We start from the raw sequence: 18238 nt of genomic DNA on the forward strand, positions 1-18238 counted from the left end.
TGAGGCAACAGCACTTTTTATAAGTGATACGTCATCTATTTATTTCAGCAGCTAAGTACCTTCTGGCACAACAAACAGCCACCTTTGGAAACAAAGATGGAATTTTGGTGCCTTAACAGATATGGGTTGTCTAAAATTACAGACAGCGCTAATTAACTGGAACACAGAATTAGAACCTACAGTTCAGAAAAGATGCAAGAAAAATAGAGTGTCGGAAACTTTAGCACTGGGGAGCTAAGCTGACTGTTTCAAGGATGCTAAATTGATGATAAGAATTAGGTCCCGTTGTTAAATCTCAATAAACAAAGCCTGACAGGTTGTGGCTGAATTAGAACATTTGTTTGCTCAAAGAGAGGGTGTTTAAAGTAAACGCCCTTTCACTGATAAAAAATTATGAATAAAGCTAGTGAAAAAGATACTACTATCTGTGGGAGGGGAGACTGAAATTGACCATAATTTCACTTATGTTTGACTAACAAGCGAATTTTTTTCTGTCAAATACACCTTAATTCAAAGAAAATAGCTGTTATTAGTATTCTTGAATTTAAAAACTGAACGAATTGCTTGAAGTATTTAAAAAAATATTAGGAGAGGCTGGTGGAGTCTGGTCCTTCCAAGAGAGCCTGATTGGTGGAGTCAAGTGAAAAAGGCAAAGTTCCGAAGTTTCAAAGACTGGAACTTTTATCCTAGATGCATCTCAAATTCACTGGATGATCTTAGTCAAACTACCTAAGTGATCTGGCTAATAAGGACAATAATAATCCCTGCCTCCTTAATTAATAATAATCATGGAACACTTTGAAAACTAGAAGGCACTGCATAAAAGGAAAAGTGGCAATGGCAGTAAAGCATGGTGATTAGGAGCCCAAAGTGTATGTGAGTCAGGACTAGCCTCCGCTGGAAGCTCAGCCACTAACCAGGTATGCGGTCAAGGGCAGAGTCCTTAACTTCTCTTCAGAAACAGCTCTAGCGATGGTCAGATGAGATAATGTGCATGAATTAGTTAGTTCACCTGGGTGTATCAATAGCCCCAAATTGTAATAACTTAAATATAAAGAAGATGAGATCCAAGGCAAGCAGTCCAGGCTAGTCTCTCTGCTCCAGGAGGTCATTCCGGGATCCAGGATCCTCCTTCCTTGTTGCTCTGCTATCCCTAGGCTGTTCTCATTTGCATCAGCAAAGATGGCTTGACAGCAATCTGAATTCCAAGCAGCAAGATGGATGAAGGCAAGGTAAGGGGAATAAGGGCACACCCTCTAACTGTCTGTCTGTCTGTCTGTCTGTCTGTCTGTCTATCTATCTATCTATCTATCTATCTATCTATCTATCTATCTATCTACCTACCTACCTACCTACCTATTATTTCTATCTACTTTTCTATAAATAACATGTTTGACTTTTATCATTTTGAGCCTTAAAAATTAAACAATGTTTTTTTACAAGGCACTGACTGTTGCAAAGTTCTGAAATGCTTGGAGACAGGTCACAGTCATTTTAGGCTCTTTAATGTCTGATCTGTCAGAGGAAGCCTTACCCTTGGGCTGCAGCAGCTAAGCGGAAGATGTCAGTCTGGGGAGACAAACTTGTCCCAATTTCCTGGGATGTTCTGCGTTTCAGAACTAAAAGTCCTGTGTTCCATGATCCCCCGCTCAGTCCTGGGAAAACTGAGATGGTGATTCACCCAAGATGCCCTATCATGGGATTCCGAGAGACCTTTGGGGATAAAACTGGGTTGGAGCTTCAGGAGAACCAGTTGAGGCACCTGGGGTGTCAGAGATAGAACGGGCTTTGAAAATATAGGTCAGACCATCATTTTATGGTTAGACTTGCTGTATATAAGAAAGGGAGAGATGTGACCATGGTTATGCCATTCCTAAGTGGAGAGGTAGGTAGAATAAATTTCAGAAGACTGAGAAGGAGGCCATTCTCCAAACACACCTCCACCATGGGTCTGTCCTGGCATGGCCTTTCCCTCCCACCTAACAAGAAAGTCCATTCACAAGCTCTGTTGATGTGTTAGACCATGAATACTCAATCAGTGGAGACGACCTATCAGTAGAACTCAAAGGTACCCAAAGCCTCTCCTCTTCTTTTTTCTTTCTTTTTTCTCCTATAACTCTTGTATTAATTGGAGCTCTGTTGATTACAGATGAAAGAAACATAACTCAAACTGGTTTCAGCAGGAAAAAGGAACTACATTGGCTCACATGACTAGATTCATAAATAATCCAGCTTCAGGCACAGCTGGATACAGGGGCTCAAATCACAGTTTCATCTGTGCTTCTATCTGAATAAGTTTTGTTCACTGGCAGATACTTCCCCTCATGGTGACAAAATTGCTGCTGGCACCCCAGACTCACTCCCTTGAAACCCGTGGAAAGAGAGTTTCTCTTTTGTAGTTCTCATAAAATTCCCAGAATTGAGTTACACAAGTCTGACTTGGTCACACATGCCCATGATTATGGTCAAAGAATGGAACATGCTGATTGGACAGCCTGCCTTGTGTGCTCATGCCTGGAGTGGGGGACTATGAGGTCAGCCCCACATGAGATCCATGGGCTGGGTGAGAGTAGAGAGGGCTGGTCTCCCAGATGAAAATATTGATGCTAAAGATGGAAGAGGGAATACGGATGCTCAGTAGGCAAATATCAGCAGATGTCCATAACATCTCCTAAATTCTCTCCTCTCTTTTCTTTGTCTTCCTTCCCCTACCCTACATTCTCTTTCTCCTTCCTCCCTTCTCTTTCTCTCCCTCTGTGTCTCTCTCTTTGTCTCTGTCTGTCTCTCTTTGTATTTCTCTCACTGTGATAGCCATTATGCAAGATGCAAAGATGAACCTCTTGTGGTCCCTGACTTCAGGCTGTTCTCAGATTCAAGAAGATGAGGGACAATTAGATATCAAACTCTAATAAAATGTGATATGCTTGGGGAATACAGTCATACATATGCACATGAATAAATAAATAATGAATGAATGAATGAATGAAATGGTATAGTAGAGAAATATGCAAAATTCCCCCAGGCACACAGAAAAAGGAGGGATTAATTTCATCTGGATCAAGTGAAAGCTCAGGGAAGTTTTCAAAAGGAGACATTTAATCTGATTCTGAAGGATGAGAAGTTTGTAATATTTTTCAGCAGAAAGAGACCCCCATGCAATCACAATTAAGGTCTTTATCCTTGGTTGCACGCCCACCTCCAAATTTCCTTGTGGAATTTGAAGAAAATCCCATGCTCAAAAATCAGGAAATTTGGACAAACACAGCCTGTCCCTAAATTTAACCTCGTGTAAGTCACTTATCCCTTCTTGTCGTCAATTTTATCATTTGTAACAGAAGCAAATGGAACTATTTCTGAGGCTCTTTATAGCTCTAAAGACAAGGAACTTCTCTCTCGAAAATATGAAAGACCCTTGCCTTAAAGAGTGAATGGAAGAATCTTTGATGCTGAGATTCTAGTTAAATGTGCGTTGCTGATATCAAACGCTAATAAAACTTGTAGACTTTGGGGAGTCTACAAGTATACGTGTGGGGACAAACTGGTCTACCAGATGTCTGAGTCAGCTAGTTGATACTCTAGGTATCTATGAGTATATCCTTAATGGGATATTAAGGAGAAGAGGAGGCAAAATGTCCCTAAACTGAACCTCGGTCATCTTATCACATTGTCTGAAGCCATCCTGCAAAAGTAGCAACAGCTAGAAGTGAAGGCAACTGCAGAGCCATTAGGGGACTTCTGTGACCAGATTAATCTGTTCTCTCTGAGTCCCACCATTTAAGGATCATCTTGGTAAGTCTTTTTTGTGGCTTTCCCCCCATGAGTTAAATTTTGCTTTCTTATGGCTGAGATATCCCCCTTGGCCAACAAATGAGATAGAGTTAGGTGTCCTAAAATATGTGTACAGTTTTAAACTATCACCAGGTTCTGTTTTCACTTCTTAATTTAGTAAATAGGAGGAAAACAAATCCTCCACCACCTCTCTGTGTTGTAATCTTGTATTCAAAAGTCCTGTTGAGAGAGCAGCATGACCCATGAAGCCCTGACTTTCCAACCACGGAAATTACTACCTTGACCTAATGATTACAATTTGTTGTTGGTGTACAGCCCCAGCAGATGAGTAAGTTCTAGCATCCAGAGAGAAAATGGACTTGAAAACAGGATGGGGTAGGTGTTCACAAATGCCCACATAGCATTCCTTGAAACAAGGGCTTTGAATTCCCTGGGGACATTATTAGCCTCATTTTAAACACAAGGAAATAAGCTCAGAGAAGTAAAATGACTCACCACGTCACACATCTAGGAAGTGGATTTGGTAAATTAGAGTTAGAGGCTCAAATAAAAAAAAATTTTTTTTTGACTCTAGTGTTCTTTTCATCGTTCTCTGCCAAACTGATTTTCAAAAGCAAAACCAACACACCTAGCAAAATGGCTAAAATGCAAAAGACAGAAAATACTAGTGGCAGGGATGAGGACAACCAGGAGCTCTCACATACAAGGGGTGGGAGTGTAAAGCGGCACAGTGGCTTTGAAAAATTGTTTAGCAATGTCTGTTAAAACCACATTGATCCATTCTCCATGACCACTCATTCCACTGACAACAGTAATGTGTGCATATGTCTGCCCAAAGAAATGTTCAAGAATGTTTGTAATGCTATTCATAACATCCCCAGACTGGAAGCTACACAAATTCCCATCAGCAGTAGAACAGATAAATAAACCTTAGCATATTCACATGGCGGGATATTATATATATATATATATATATATATATATATATAGTATTATAGTATATATATGTGTGTGTGTGTGTATATATATATATATATATATATATATAGTATTATACATGCAACATGAGTGAATCACACAAATATAATATTGAGCAAAATAAGCCAGACCCAAAAGAGTACATACTTGAAGATTATACTTATCTAAAATTCAAAAACAGGCAAAACTAATCTATGGCGTTAGAAGTCAGAATAGCGGTTCTCCTCGGGAAGTAGTGAGTAGGAGGAGACGTGAGGGGGGTGCTTGCTTCTTGGGTCTTAGTGATGTTCTCTGTTTCCCGATCTGGGGCTGCTTACATGACAGTGATCAGTTTGTGAAAATTCATTCAGCTGTACTCTTATGACCTTGGCACCCTTTTGTATGTATATTATACATGAATAAAATCTCCAAAGGTAAAAAAAAAAAAAAAAAAGCAAATTCACACAGTTAAGAAGCAAGCTACATGGTGGCTATCAGAAATATTTATAAATAATAAGAATAGTAGCTGACACTTTGTCATAGGCCTACTTAGAGTCTTGAATTTTTATGTATTCGTTTATTTAATTCTTTCAACATCACAAAGTGAATAAGTTGTTACTCCATTCTTAGAAAGTAAAACAAGACTCAAAAGCTTAAGAACCTTACCTAGACCATACAGCGGTAAGCAGTAGAGCAGATATTCAAACCAAAGCAGCCCACCTCCAGGGTCCACATCTTAACCATCATGTGCCATAGCCTCTGAGAGGCTGGGTCACCCAGGGGCACTTTGATTCACACGTTAATTCCTGTGAAAACCACTCAGAAACCTAAGAAATTGGGGTAAATTCCCTTAAGTTACCCCTGGAAGAAAAGAAAATGCTGAAATCAAAATCCAATTAACTGAGATGGAGAAAGCCTGTTTATCAAAGATTTAGGGCAGCCACAGAGATAAACCACGAGGGCTATAACTTTCTTCCTGTCGAAGGTTCTTCTTGAATAAATCACTGCTTCTATCACTCCGGAGCAACTGCAGAAGACGTGGATGGATGCAGTCATCTTCAGGATGTTAGAGGACTGTTAACACCAGTGCAGGATTCGTGACGATGTGCTGAAGGATGGTTGGCACCCGAAGGAGAGAATGGTATACGTTTCATGTTGTATGATATGTTTTGTCACTTGGGGGAATTCAAAGATGGAGGCACTTATAAAGTGAAAATGGAAGCCAACTTTCTCTTCCTGTCCCTTGTGTTATTTGGAAGATTTTTAAGTTGGAAAAAAAGAAAATCCGAGACTCACTGCCCACGAAAGGACCAGGGAGTTACTCCTAAGAACTGGATTGGAACCAGGAAGTAGAAGCAGCAGCAAGCCTGGGCGTATAGCTACTTGTTCAGTTAATCCACTTTCTCTCTCATTAGCGACTGGGTTCCTGTATGGTGTCTTCGCTTCTTTCTACAAGTCTACGCTGTTGGTCCCTTTTGACCTGCTAACCACCACTGCGTTCCTCGTTCCTAAACCAGAAGCAGCTTGACTGGATGGCACAGCTGTGGGCATCACACACATTGTACAGATAACACCATCAGAGGCTTCTGTCTGTGTGGGTACCACCTACAAAGACAACCTGTGCATGGGCGGTAGGAAGATCTGTGGCCACCCCTGCTCTTGAAATAGCCCGTCACAGCTTCCCTGAGTGGCGACAATGGGCAGATGAACTCCAATGAGCAGAGCAAGGAAAGTGGGTAAGGTTGCCCTATCGACATGGTCATTATGACTTATCTACCTAACACTGGAGTCAAGCAGAGGATGCCTGAAGCATTGGTGTGGTGAAGCTGGTAGAACTTTGAAAATCACTTTGAATGGTTTATGACAAATGATACCCTACAAGAGCCCCATCCTGTATCTTTCTTGCTGAAACCATGAACCTCTTATTTTCTTCCTCCCTCCCTTCCTTCTCTGAATCCTCCTTTTCTTCTTCCTTTCCTCCTTCACCCATCCAACAGACACCTGACATGTTTTAGAGGGGAGTCCCTCCCCTGAAATTCGGTTATATTCATCTCTGAGAATATGGCTTGTCTAGGCATGTCTGATTTGCTGTTAGAGTGGTTGACCTACACGTGTTTATTAGCATGAAATTTCAAGAAAGAAGTAGAAATAGGTGTTCCAGTTATATCGCTGCATACTAAAACAGCCCCAAGCTTAGTGGCGTAGAAGAATGACCATTTAAATACGCTCATGATTCTGTGGGTCAGGAATTTGGTTTGTCCTTCCAGGCCTGTCCACGTTCCACAATGGCTGATGTAATTTGAATGGCTGGAGATAGCTGGAATGGCTCAACTGGGATGTGTATCTCGGGCCACGTGGGGGCAATTCTTTCCCATGTGGAGTCTGCTGAAACTAGAATGTCCAAGATGACTAATTCACTCCCATGCCTGGTGTCTGGGCTGAGATGGCCAAAACATTTGGGGGTGGACCAGCACCGTTTTTTCTCCACATGACCAGGTTGGGGCTTCCTTACAGTATGATGGTCTCAGGACACTCAACCTAGTAGTTACATGATAGCTGACTTCCCCCAGAGCAAGTGTCCAAAGAGACCAAGATGGACACTGCAAAGCCTCTTAGAACCCAGCTTTGGAAGTCACACAGAATCACTTCTGGTCCGTTCTATGAGTTACACAGGGCTAGCCCAGTTTCACTGTGGGATGAGACAACTTAAGGGCATAGATACCAGAAAGTGGGGTTCTTGGGGATGGGACATCTTCAGAGATTCATTATCGCAGAGGCTATAAAGTGTATAACAAAGAGTCTGTTTGGATCCTCCAACCAGACCCAGAGACTAGTGCCTGGGTCCATAGGGAGAGCAGAAGCTTCAGGAGCTCTAATGATGTGGGATCAAGCAGAGATGCTCCGTGGCCCAGAGGGCAAAGCAGCACATGTGTGGGGTGATTCTATTCGCCTTCTGCGTGACTTCATAGCCGTACAATATGGCTTGAGCATCTTAAGCCCTGCAAGTCATAGTCTAGCCTTGGGAACACAGGGGACTGTACGCTAGGCATGGTCACACTGAGATAACATTAGTCCACCCAAGGGGCAGAATAAACAGCCAAGGGCAGAGCAGGAGAGAAAGAACATTTTGCATATCACACAGTGGCCAAGTTAACAGCCTGGTTAATGAGCACAAATGAGACAACACTTGGGAATTCCCAGACGTAAACTAGGGACACTCCACAGAGACTTGCTGGTTCTTTGTGAGTAGTTGAAGCAAAACTAGTGAAATGTGGATATTCAATCTTATATAAGCCCATTTGCACAAACTGGATTGTGAAGATGCGAATTAAACTTGATAACATTTTTAGTTCAAGCTTTGTACTTAATGACCTCACCCTCAGGGGTTTAGCATCTAATTGGGAAAATAAAATTAATATACATTAAATAATGGCATAAGACAATGTAAGAGCTGTCACCAGGGAGCCCCAAAGAAATGGCTCAGCCATTACGTTTTACAGGAATAACCTCAGAGAAGGAAGAGCAGGACCTCATGAAAGAGGGAAATTTGATCTGTGCTCTGGATGTTGGTAAGATTTAATTAGGCAGAGAAGAAGCAGAGAATGGAAGAAATTTTAAAACTAGAAATGGTTTTCAATGACTTTTGGCCCAAGACACAATTATTTATTATTTATTATTTTCTCCTAAACATTAAAAAATTTTAAACCTTAGACATTTTTAGTGTATAATGCATGGAACTCTGGGGTTTAAAGATGAATGGGAAGACTCAATGTGGTTATAAGAGGAGACTGAAAAATCAAAAGGAGAGGAGGTATTTCAAAGTGGTTATTTACTTATATCTCTTCTTGGACTTGAAAGGAAAGAATCCAGACCAGGAGTTGGCCAGATAGTAAATATTTTTGGCTTTGTGGGCTGTGCAGTCTTTATTGCACTTACTCAGCTTTGCTGTTGTGACACACGATCAACTATAGATGATCCATAACCAGATGGACGTGACTGTGTTTCAGTAAAACCAGTGAAACCAGTTTCAGTAAATCCAAGTGGCAGGCTGAAGTTGGCTCATGAGCCAGAACTCGATAAACCCTGCTCTAGACAGTCTATTTCATCTTGTGAATATTCACTGAGACCTACCCTAAGCTTACCATTGTCGATAAGAATGCGATATGAAAGCTATGGAGAACAGTATGGAGGCTCCTTAAAAAACTAAAAATAGGGCTTCCCTGGTGGCGCAGTGGTTGAGAGTCTGCCTGCCAATGCAGGAGACACGGGTTCGAGCCCTGGTCTGGGAAGATCCCACATGCCGCGGAGCAACTGGGCCCGTGAGCCACAATTACTGAGCCTGCGCGTCTGGAGCCTGTGCTCCGCAACAAGAGAGCCCGCGGTAGTGAGAGGCCCGCGCACCACGATGAAGAGTGGCCCCCGCTTGCCGCAACTAGAGGAAGCCCTCGCACAGAAACAAAGACCCAACACAGCCATAAATAAAATAAATTAATTAAAAAAAAAAAAACAAAAAAACTAAAAATAGACCTACCATATGATCCAGTGACCCCACTCCTGGGCATAAATCCAGACAAAACTATAATTCGAAAGATATATTACATGCACCCCTATGTTCATAGCAGCTCTATTTACAATAGCCAAGACATGATGAATGGGTAAAGACGATGTGGTATATATATATATACAATGGAGTATTACTCAGCCATTAAGAAGAATGAAATAATGCCATTTTCAGACAACATGGATGGATCTAGAGGTTATCATACTAAGTGAAGTAACCCAGACAAAGACAAATATCATATGATACTGCTTATATGTGGAATCTAAAAAAGTGATACAAATGAACTTAGTTACAAAACAGAAACAGACTCACAGACATAGAAAACAAATTTATGATTACCAAAGGGGAAAGGTGGGGGAGAGATAAATTAGAAGTTTGGGATTAAAACTACACACTACCATATATAAAATAGGTAACTAACAAGGTCCTACTGTATAGCACAGGGAACTATACTCAATACCTTGTAATAACCTATCATGGAAGAGAATCTAAAAAAGAATATATATATATAACTGACTCACTTGGTTGTACACCTGAAACTTAACACAACGTTGTAAATATTTCAATAAAAATTTAAAAAAATAAAAAAAGAAGAGAAAAAGTTGTTTACTCAGCAGATATTTACTCTAGGTTCTGTACTTAGTACCTTGCTGGTCAAGGGGGATAAAAAGCTGAAAAGGTGGATGTGACCCTCCCCTCCAAGAGCTTCCAATCTAGGAGAGATGCCTGGATGTGGGGAGGAAAGATGTAATAGGATCTAACCTAATCTTAGGGGATGGAGGAGCCAGAAATGACTTCCCTGAGGGAGTGACATTTAGTCTGAGACTGGAAGAATCTCGTTCTTAGCACAGATGGTTTGTGGAAGGAGGGATGTTAAGGAGAGTAGAAGCGTTCCATCTAGAAGAAACAGCTGTTTCAAACGCATCGAGGTGAGAGTGTGTTTCATTAGAGAAGCTAATAAAAGTTCAGGCTGGCTGCAACAGAGAGAGGGAGGGAGGAAAGGGGGAAAGATGGAATTGGAGGTGTTGAGAAATTGGAATCACCCCAAAACATACACAGGTGGTGATGTGTCCCTGACCCCCCACCCCCGCCCCAGCATGAACTCATAGCCTCTCCAGCCTCAGGGTGTATTATAATCAGCCTTGTTTGGAAACAACTGAGATTCTGCAAATGACAAACACCGTGAAATCCTCTCACCCAGACATGCTTCCACTCATGAGAAGATGGTACTATGGCTACTCCAAGCCAATCAGCTCAAATTTGCTTCAGGGGAAATCAGTGATCCAACTGCTCTTCCCACACACCAGGCAAGGAGAGAGTCGATTTCCACATGTTTTCAACACTGATTAAACTGGCACCAACGAATGCAAACCTGGAGAGCACTTGGAAGTGAGCCTGTCCCTTCAACAAGAATATGCAGTTGGCTGGAACTCTCCATGCCTTGCCCGTGCCAGGTAAGAGAGGGTCCACTGCATTCGGATCTCCTGGAGGCAATGCCATTTCTAATCCCTGTCATTACCGACAACAGGCACTTTCTGTATTCCGTGTAATTCCCATGTATCATCCTTGGGCTCTAATTAAATTCATTCAGTGGAACTCAGAAAACACTCAGTAAATTTTAATTTATATAATTTTGTTGTATGTTAAAGGACCTAGCACAATACATGACGTGCAGGGAGTATCAGCAAAGACTTGTTCTCTTCCCTTTCTTTCAGGCCATTCTACCTTGTACAATTCTTGCCTGAAATCTCATGAAACCTCTCGTCAGCCACATTTCCCACTTCACTGGATGCCTTGGGTGTATCTGCATAAATAAATCCCACGTTGGAGCAAATCCTTTCCAGTAACACGATAACTGAGCAGGACCCTGTGGGGTCTTCCCGGGACAGACGCCTTCCCCATATCCTCTGCTGTAGCTCTTCTCTGAAGTACCCAGATAATAGTATCTGATGCACATTTCCTGAGTTGTTTTACAGAGGCTAAACCCCCCCACCAAATGGATAAAATCAACTACTTGATGACCGTGAGCATGTAGCCCCCAGACCTACTGGAGCCTGAGGGTTGATCAGGTTAACACCTGTGACACCGCCCTGTTAGCTCCCCATCAGAGAACTGTGCACAAGCTGATCACATAACCTGTGACGCTCCCACCCCTCACCTGGCCTTTAAAAATGCTTTGCTGAAACACATCAGGGAGTTTGGGTTTTTCGAGCACTAGCTGCCTGGACCCATTGCTTGACTGCTGCAGTAAACGCTGCACTTTCCTTCACCATGACCCAGTGTCAGTAGATTGGCTCTACTGCATGTGGGTGAATGGACCCAAGTTTGGTTCGGTAACAACACTGAAAGAAAGGTCTGAGAAGCAAGATGCAGAGGAAGAGCTAAATGCCTGGTGACAAGCACAGGGAATGCCTAGGCCAAACCCTAAACCCTACGTGGGGCTTTTCACTCCCTATGTCCTCTCATGTAGGACTGAGTTTGCAGGGCCAGCTGAGCTGGAGCTGCCAGTGTCCTTTCCCTCTGTGGCCACAGAAAAAGGAGGGCCACAGGAGAGAGCACTCCAAGGACGCAGACCCACCCCTAGTAAAACGCGGCCCTTGGTGTCACACTCAGATGCGTTCTGCAAATGTTCCTCTAGAGCCAGCGCAGAGGTGCAAGGAGATGCTGAATGTGTCTGGGGTGTAACTCTGCTCTCAGGCTAGAGCAGAAAGCAAGTGGCAAATATGTTTCTTTCTCTGCCACAAGCATCAGGTTAAAAAAAAAAAAAAAAAAAAAAAGTTTCTCAACGCCACCAACCTTCAAATAGACTGGAGAGAACTACATTCAAAATGGTTGATAGAAAACCTGGGAAAATAGTGAAATCAGAATTCTAACCCTGTTGTTTCCAACTCTCTGGTGAGTGATCTCAGTGAGAACATTTCATCAATTCTGCGTCTCTATTTCCTTGTTTCCCTAATGAGGGTCTTACTCCAGATGAGAGTGAAGGTTCCTTCCAGCTCTAAAATGGAATGTTCCCATGGCAACTTTGGAGTGAAGAGGAAAGAGGGCAGGGTGGGAAGGGAGAGAGCTTGGATTCCTATCCCAATTCTACCACTAATCAGTTGCGTGGCTTTGGATAAGTTGGTCTCTTTGAGAATCAGTTCCCTTACCTACAAGGAGAGAGGGATAGGCTTGATCACCTCCAAGTTTTATTAGTCAGTGATGCAAAGGGCTTGCTCTGGGCATCCATGACCTCATAGGGGTCAGGTATCCAAATGTTTGCCTGAAAGGAGGGGAGGCTTTGAGCTGCCAGGCAGGGCAGAAAGGATTGTCTACTCATTTTGCAGTCTCTGGCCATCTGACATCTGCCTTGTGTTTCCCTGGAAATCGTTTCCTTTATTTTTGTCTTATTGTAAAAGTGAGACATGCTCTAAGGAAGAGAAAAGCAAAAAAGAAGAAATAGCACCTGTAATCTACCTCATCCCTTAAAGATACTCACAGTTAAATTTTGTTTTATATCCTCCGGCCCTGTTTTCAATATCTCCAAGTGAGAGTCATCATTTACCCGAATCACCCCTAAGTTCTTTGGCTTTCTGGGACCAGTCTTTCATTTAATATACAAAGAAAATAACTCACTTCCTCTGTGTTGGTTCTGCATAACAAATTACCGCAAATTTAGGAGCTGATAACAAAGACCAGGCACGATATGGCTGAGGACCTTGCTCAGGGTCTTACGAGGCTGAAATCCAGGTGTTCTCTGGGCCATGTGCCGTTTTGGAGGCTCTGGGAATGAAGTCACTTCCGAGGTCATTCAGGTTGTTGGCTGAATTCAGGTCTTTGCAACTGTAGGGCTGAGGCCGCTGCTTCCTTGGTTGCCTTTCAACCAAGGACTGCTCTCAGCTCCAAGAGGCTGCCTGCATCCCTCCCCACGTCTGTCTCCTGTTAAACAAGAATCAGTATAGAGACTGTTCTGCAAAGAACGAAGAGCTTTATTTGGGGTCTTAGGAATTGCAATTCAGGAGACACAGATTTGGGTAGAACTGAAAGAGTGTTCCAGGAAGAGGAAGAGTCAAGGGCTTATAAAGGCAAAAGCCACAAGGTTGTTAAAGTTGTCTGGCAAGAATTATGATTGATTCCAACGCAAGAAAGGAAATATTTGTCCTTAAGGGATAGGTGGTCACAAGTTATTTAGGGTAAGGGCCCAATAAGTATCTTGAGTTTCTGGAACATTGTGCAGAGGCTCTGGATGCCTGCGTTGAGACAATAAGTGGTCAAAAGGTCAGATTCCACCTGGACTGAGACGTGCATAAGTCACACTTCCTCGATGGCCTCCTGGCTCCACTTGAGCGAGGTCCATTAGCCATACCGACTCCATTTTGATTTTCCTTTCACATTCCCCATCTTTAAGCCAGCAAGGGCACTTTGAGTCCTTCTCATGATTTGACTCTCTCTACAGGAAGAGCCCTGTCCTTTTTCAGGATTCATCTGATTAATAAGTCAGGCCCACCCAGATGGCCTCCCTTTTTATAAACTTGAAGTCAAATGATTAGTAACGTAATCAAGGAAGTTGTATCCAGTCATATTCACTGCTCTCACCCACTCTCAAGGGGAGAGGATCATATAAAGCATGTATGGGGGAGGCAGGAATCTTGGGGCCATCTTAGAATCATGCCTACCATACACCCCCATTCTGTGTAACTACAGGAAATCCATTGACCAAGATAAGACGGGTCTCTTCTTTATCCCTCGAGGGTGAAGGAAACTCCTGTCCCAGGCCACCAGAGGAAAGTAAAACTTCATAACATCCATAGAAACTCTCCTTTCAAAGAGAACCATTCATTTACATTAATATGAAAAACACTTTTAGCTTTCCGTCGTCCTGATTTCCATTCTGGGTTAACATATCTTGGAAAAAACCAATTTGAGACTCATTGTTGTTGTTTATTTTCTCATCTGTTTCCTACCAGAGAAGAATTCTTAAGCAACCCAAAGACCAGGAAACTAGAAATTACTGTTGTTTTGCTGATCCTATAGATATAGATGGAGTTCCCAGAAACGGTTCAAGGTCAAGTTACCTGTGCTCCCCTCCCTACAGCCACTCTGTAAGGGGAAGCTAATGGGTGGGAAGCAGACAACAGAAGACTTATCCACCCTTTCTGACACCAACATCAAAGGCCCCTGTTTTCTTTCTTTCTTTTTCCTTCTTGTAATAATAGGAACTTTGCAGTTCATTGGGTTCTGTAGAGTATTTGGCAGAAAACATAGTTTGAGCTGCAACTTGATGTAATAATAATAGCTACCATTTATTGGGAGCTTACTCCACACCAGTCACTTTGCCAAGTGTTTTATATGTGTTACTTCATTTAATTCTCACAACAATTCTATGAGATATGCACTATTGCTCTTTCCATTTTATTCAAGGGAAACTGTAGTGTCAAGAGGTTAATCAGTTCCCCTAGGTTCACAGAGCCAGAAAGTGGCAGGGTCAATTTTGAACAAAGGTCTCTCTGACTCTAAAACCATTTCCCGTAGCCACTACATCAAGGAGCCCCTGCTTCTAGGAGACTGAGTCCCTGGGGACAGATTATCTGTGTACAGCCCCTCTGCCCCCAAGGTGATAGAAGGAAACAGCCTCTCTTATACAGGGCACCACAGAGATTCTTGACATTCTCTTAAGATCAAGCCCACTTAATAAAGTACTTCTGTTGATGCTCTGTTAGTTTAAGTCAGGCTGAAGGGCTTAATTTCAGACAGAACAATATATTAGGAGGAAGCAAGTGCCACAGAGCTAACTTAATAAAGCTCCTTTACTTGTGGGATCTTTCAGAACACATCAAAATGTAACACTGAAAGGGGATGGCTGTGCATAGGTCATTTAGAATTGACATCATCTCTACTTCACTGTGTGCTTTATGGACAATGTTCACAATGATTGAGCACTTCCTGTCTGCCAAGTTTCACCAAGCATTCTCCTTACATTATCGTATTTAATTCTCTTAATTACCCTCTGCATCAGTCAGGATAGTCTAGGCTATGCTGCAGTAACAGGCAACCCCCAAATCTCAGAGGCTATAAAAAGAGGTTTATTTCTTACTCCTGCTGTACATCTATAACAGTCAGCTGGAGAACTGCTACTCTAAGATCAGGTAGCAGAGCAGGCACTCTGGAACATCGCTGGTTAGCCTTGCAGAGGGAAAGAGAGTTCTGGAGCATCTCACTTTGCCAATTCAATGCTCAAACCTAGAAACGTCACATGTCCCTTTGGTACAAACTTATCAGCCAGAGCCACACGACAAAGGGAAAGAAATGAATTATTTGCTCTAAGGCGAGTGCTATTATTATCTTTCCTTTTACAAAGGAAGAAAGAGAAGCTAAGGAGTCTATCCAGGGTTATATAGCTAGATAAAGTCACTCTTCCCTCTCTGATAAAGAAATGTAACAGAAAAGAAGCAGACTCACAGATATAGAGAACAAACTAGTGGTTACCAGTAGGGAGAGGAAAAGGGGGAGGGGCAATATAGGGGTAGGGGACTAAGAGGTACAAACTATTATGTATAAAACAAGCTAAAAGGATATATTGTACAACATGGGGAACATAGCCAATATTTTATAATAACTATAAATGGAGCATAACCTTTAAACTTGTGAAATCACTATAAAGTACATTTGTAATTTATATATTGTACGTCAACTACAGTTCAATTTTAAAAAAAGAATTGTAAACAGATTACTGTCATACAAAACAGATTGAGACAATCGCCGTTTAAATAAAAAATCAAACTCAAAAGAATTGTAAGGGGTGAATCATTCTAATTGGGAGGTAGAAGAACTAAAAAAGAGAGACAGGACTTCCCTGGTGGCGCAGTGGTTAAGAATCCGCCTGCTAATGCAGGGGACACAGGTTCGAGCCCTGGTCCGGGAAGATCCCACATGCCGCGGAGCAACTAAGCCCATGCGCCACAACTGCTGAGCCGGCACTCTAGAGCCCGCGAGCCACAGCTACTGAAGCTCGCGCGCCTAGAGCCCAAGCTCTGCAACAAAGAGAAGCCACCGCAATGAGGAGCCCGCGCACTGCAAGGAAGAGTAGCCCCCGCTCGCCGCAACTAGAGAAAGCCCGCGCAGCAGCAAAGACCCAGCGCAGCCAAAAATAAATAAATAAATTTATTAAAAAAAAAAAAAAAGAATAGACAAAGCCTTGTAGATGAGATGTGGCTTGAGTTGAATCTTAAAAGATGGAAAGTAGCATTCCAGGTACAAGGTAGAGGGAAGTAAATGCATAGAGATGGGAAAGCACAGGATAAGTCAGGATATTTAATGTGGTGTGGACAGAGTGTGTAGGGGGAAACTTGAGAGGAGACAAATAGAGAGGCACTAGGAGATGAGGTAAAAGGCAGACTGGTGACAGACTATAGGTTTTCTTCTCCTAGCTGTAAGGATACAGGAACAGGATATTATTCTAGAACAACTCATACTCACAACTAGAAAAAAACATTGAAGTTATAAACCCAAAGCCTCCTCTTTTACAGAAGTATAGCATTTCTGGAGTTTTATAGAGTGTTTGGCACATCACATTGTAGGTGTTTAATAAATATTTATTGGACATTGAATGATTTCCAGGAGAAGGAGTGTATTTGAGGTTTAGAGTCTGCCCTGAGGACAAAACAGAAAGAACTACTAGAAATCTAGGGATAAAGAGAACCCTGCAATGAATTATCTGGGTTGAATTTTTCACTGAGGACACAGAATACCACATGCTGGCAAACAGCCAAGGCAACAAGAGAGATGAAATGCTAGCATAAACTGTGTGGTCAAGGTTTAACTAGTCTTGCAGTGAATGGGGCTGCCATATGGGTAATATTCTGTGGGTAATATTCTGTGGAAGAGCATCCTCCTAACCTAGCATAATAAAGCCTATTATTCATGCTTAGAATCACCAGCAAGGGGGGAAATGAGAGAGAAATGCAGTCATAGAACACTTTTATTACTGAGCTATGCCCTTGGCTGGATTCCGTCAGTGGGGATCCTCCTGGATGTACCACCAAGGAGATGACAAAGGATGGAATGTCAAGTACACTGACCAAGAGCTCAAAACAATTAGGAGTGTCTTATCTCAAGATACACACACTCTGAGTTGAGAGAGATGTCTGCTTGGGAGACCTGGTGATCTCCAATCCTAAAGATAGTTATATCCATTTCTAGTGATAGCTTCCCGAAGGTAAGTCACTTTCCTGAGAGTGGGTCCTCCTTTCCATTTCACACCCAAGTGAATTCTGACCCCTAAAAAGAAGCTTATGAGATCTAAAAATTGGATAGGTAATGCTCCAGGAAGAGAAGTCATTTTATTAATGGAGGGCTTTGTTCCTGTATGTTGAGCTGATAATCTTGGCACATGTCCTGAGGATAATGGCGAGGATTCTGTACAAGGTGACACTTGAATTGTGAAAAGGTCACCAGGCAGGTGGGTGGAGAATGAATGGAAGGAGAGAGTGTTAGTGTTGGGGTGGAAACAGTAGCTAAAGCTGAGTGAGATAGACTAGGTGAGAAAGGATGAAGACCTCAATTTCAGCTAGTTATGGGTTATGGACTGTTGACCTGAAACAAACAGACTGCTGATATTTCTTCAGCAAAGATGGGTTTATTCGGGAATCAGAAGAGAACTGCAATTCTGGGTCTGCAACCATGGCGAGTCATGTGCAAATCCCTACACGGCTGGGAAGGAGAATGCTTTTATAAGAGGGGAACAGGAAGTTAGGAGGGCTGTAGTAAAAAAAAGGGTCTGTGGCTTTTCATTGGCTAAGTCCTCATCAGGAAAGAAGAGGAGTCTTTCTTCTTCCTGATGGGCTGTGCTATCATGGCAGAGTGTGAGACCGCCCCCTTCTGGTCTCCCAACTCTACTTAATTGAGGTTTCTGTTTATGAATTTTTTACAGGGCATGTAGAGGAGGGGACCTGT

Source organism: Eschrichtius robustus, chromosome 16 (genome assembly GCF_028021215.1).
Source record: "Eschrichtius robustus isolate mEscRob2 chromosome 16, mEscRob2.pri, whole genome shotgun sequence".
In the NCBI taxonomy this organism is placed as follows: domain Eukaryota; kingdom Metazoa; phylum Chordata; class Mammalia; order Artiodactyla; family Eschrichtiidae; genus Eschrichtius; species Eschrichtius robustus.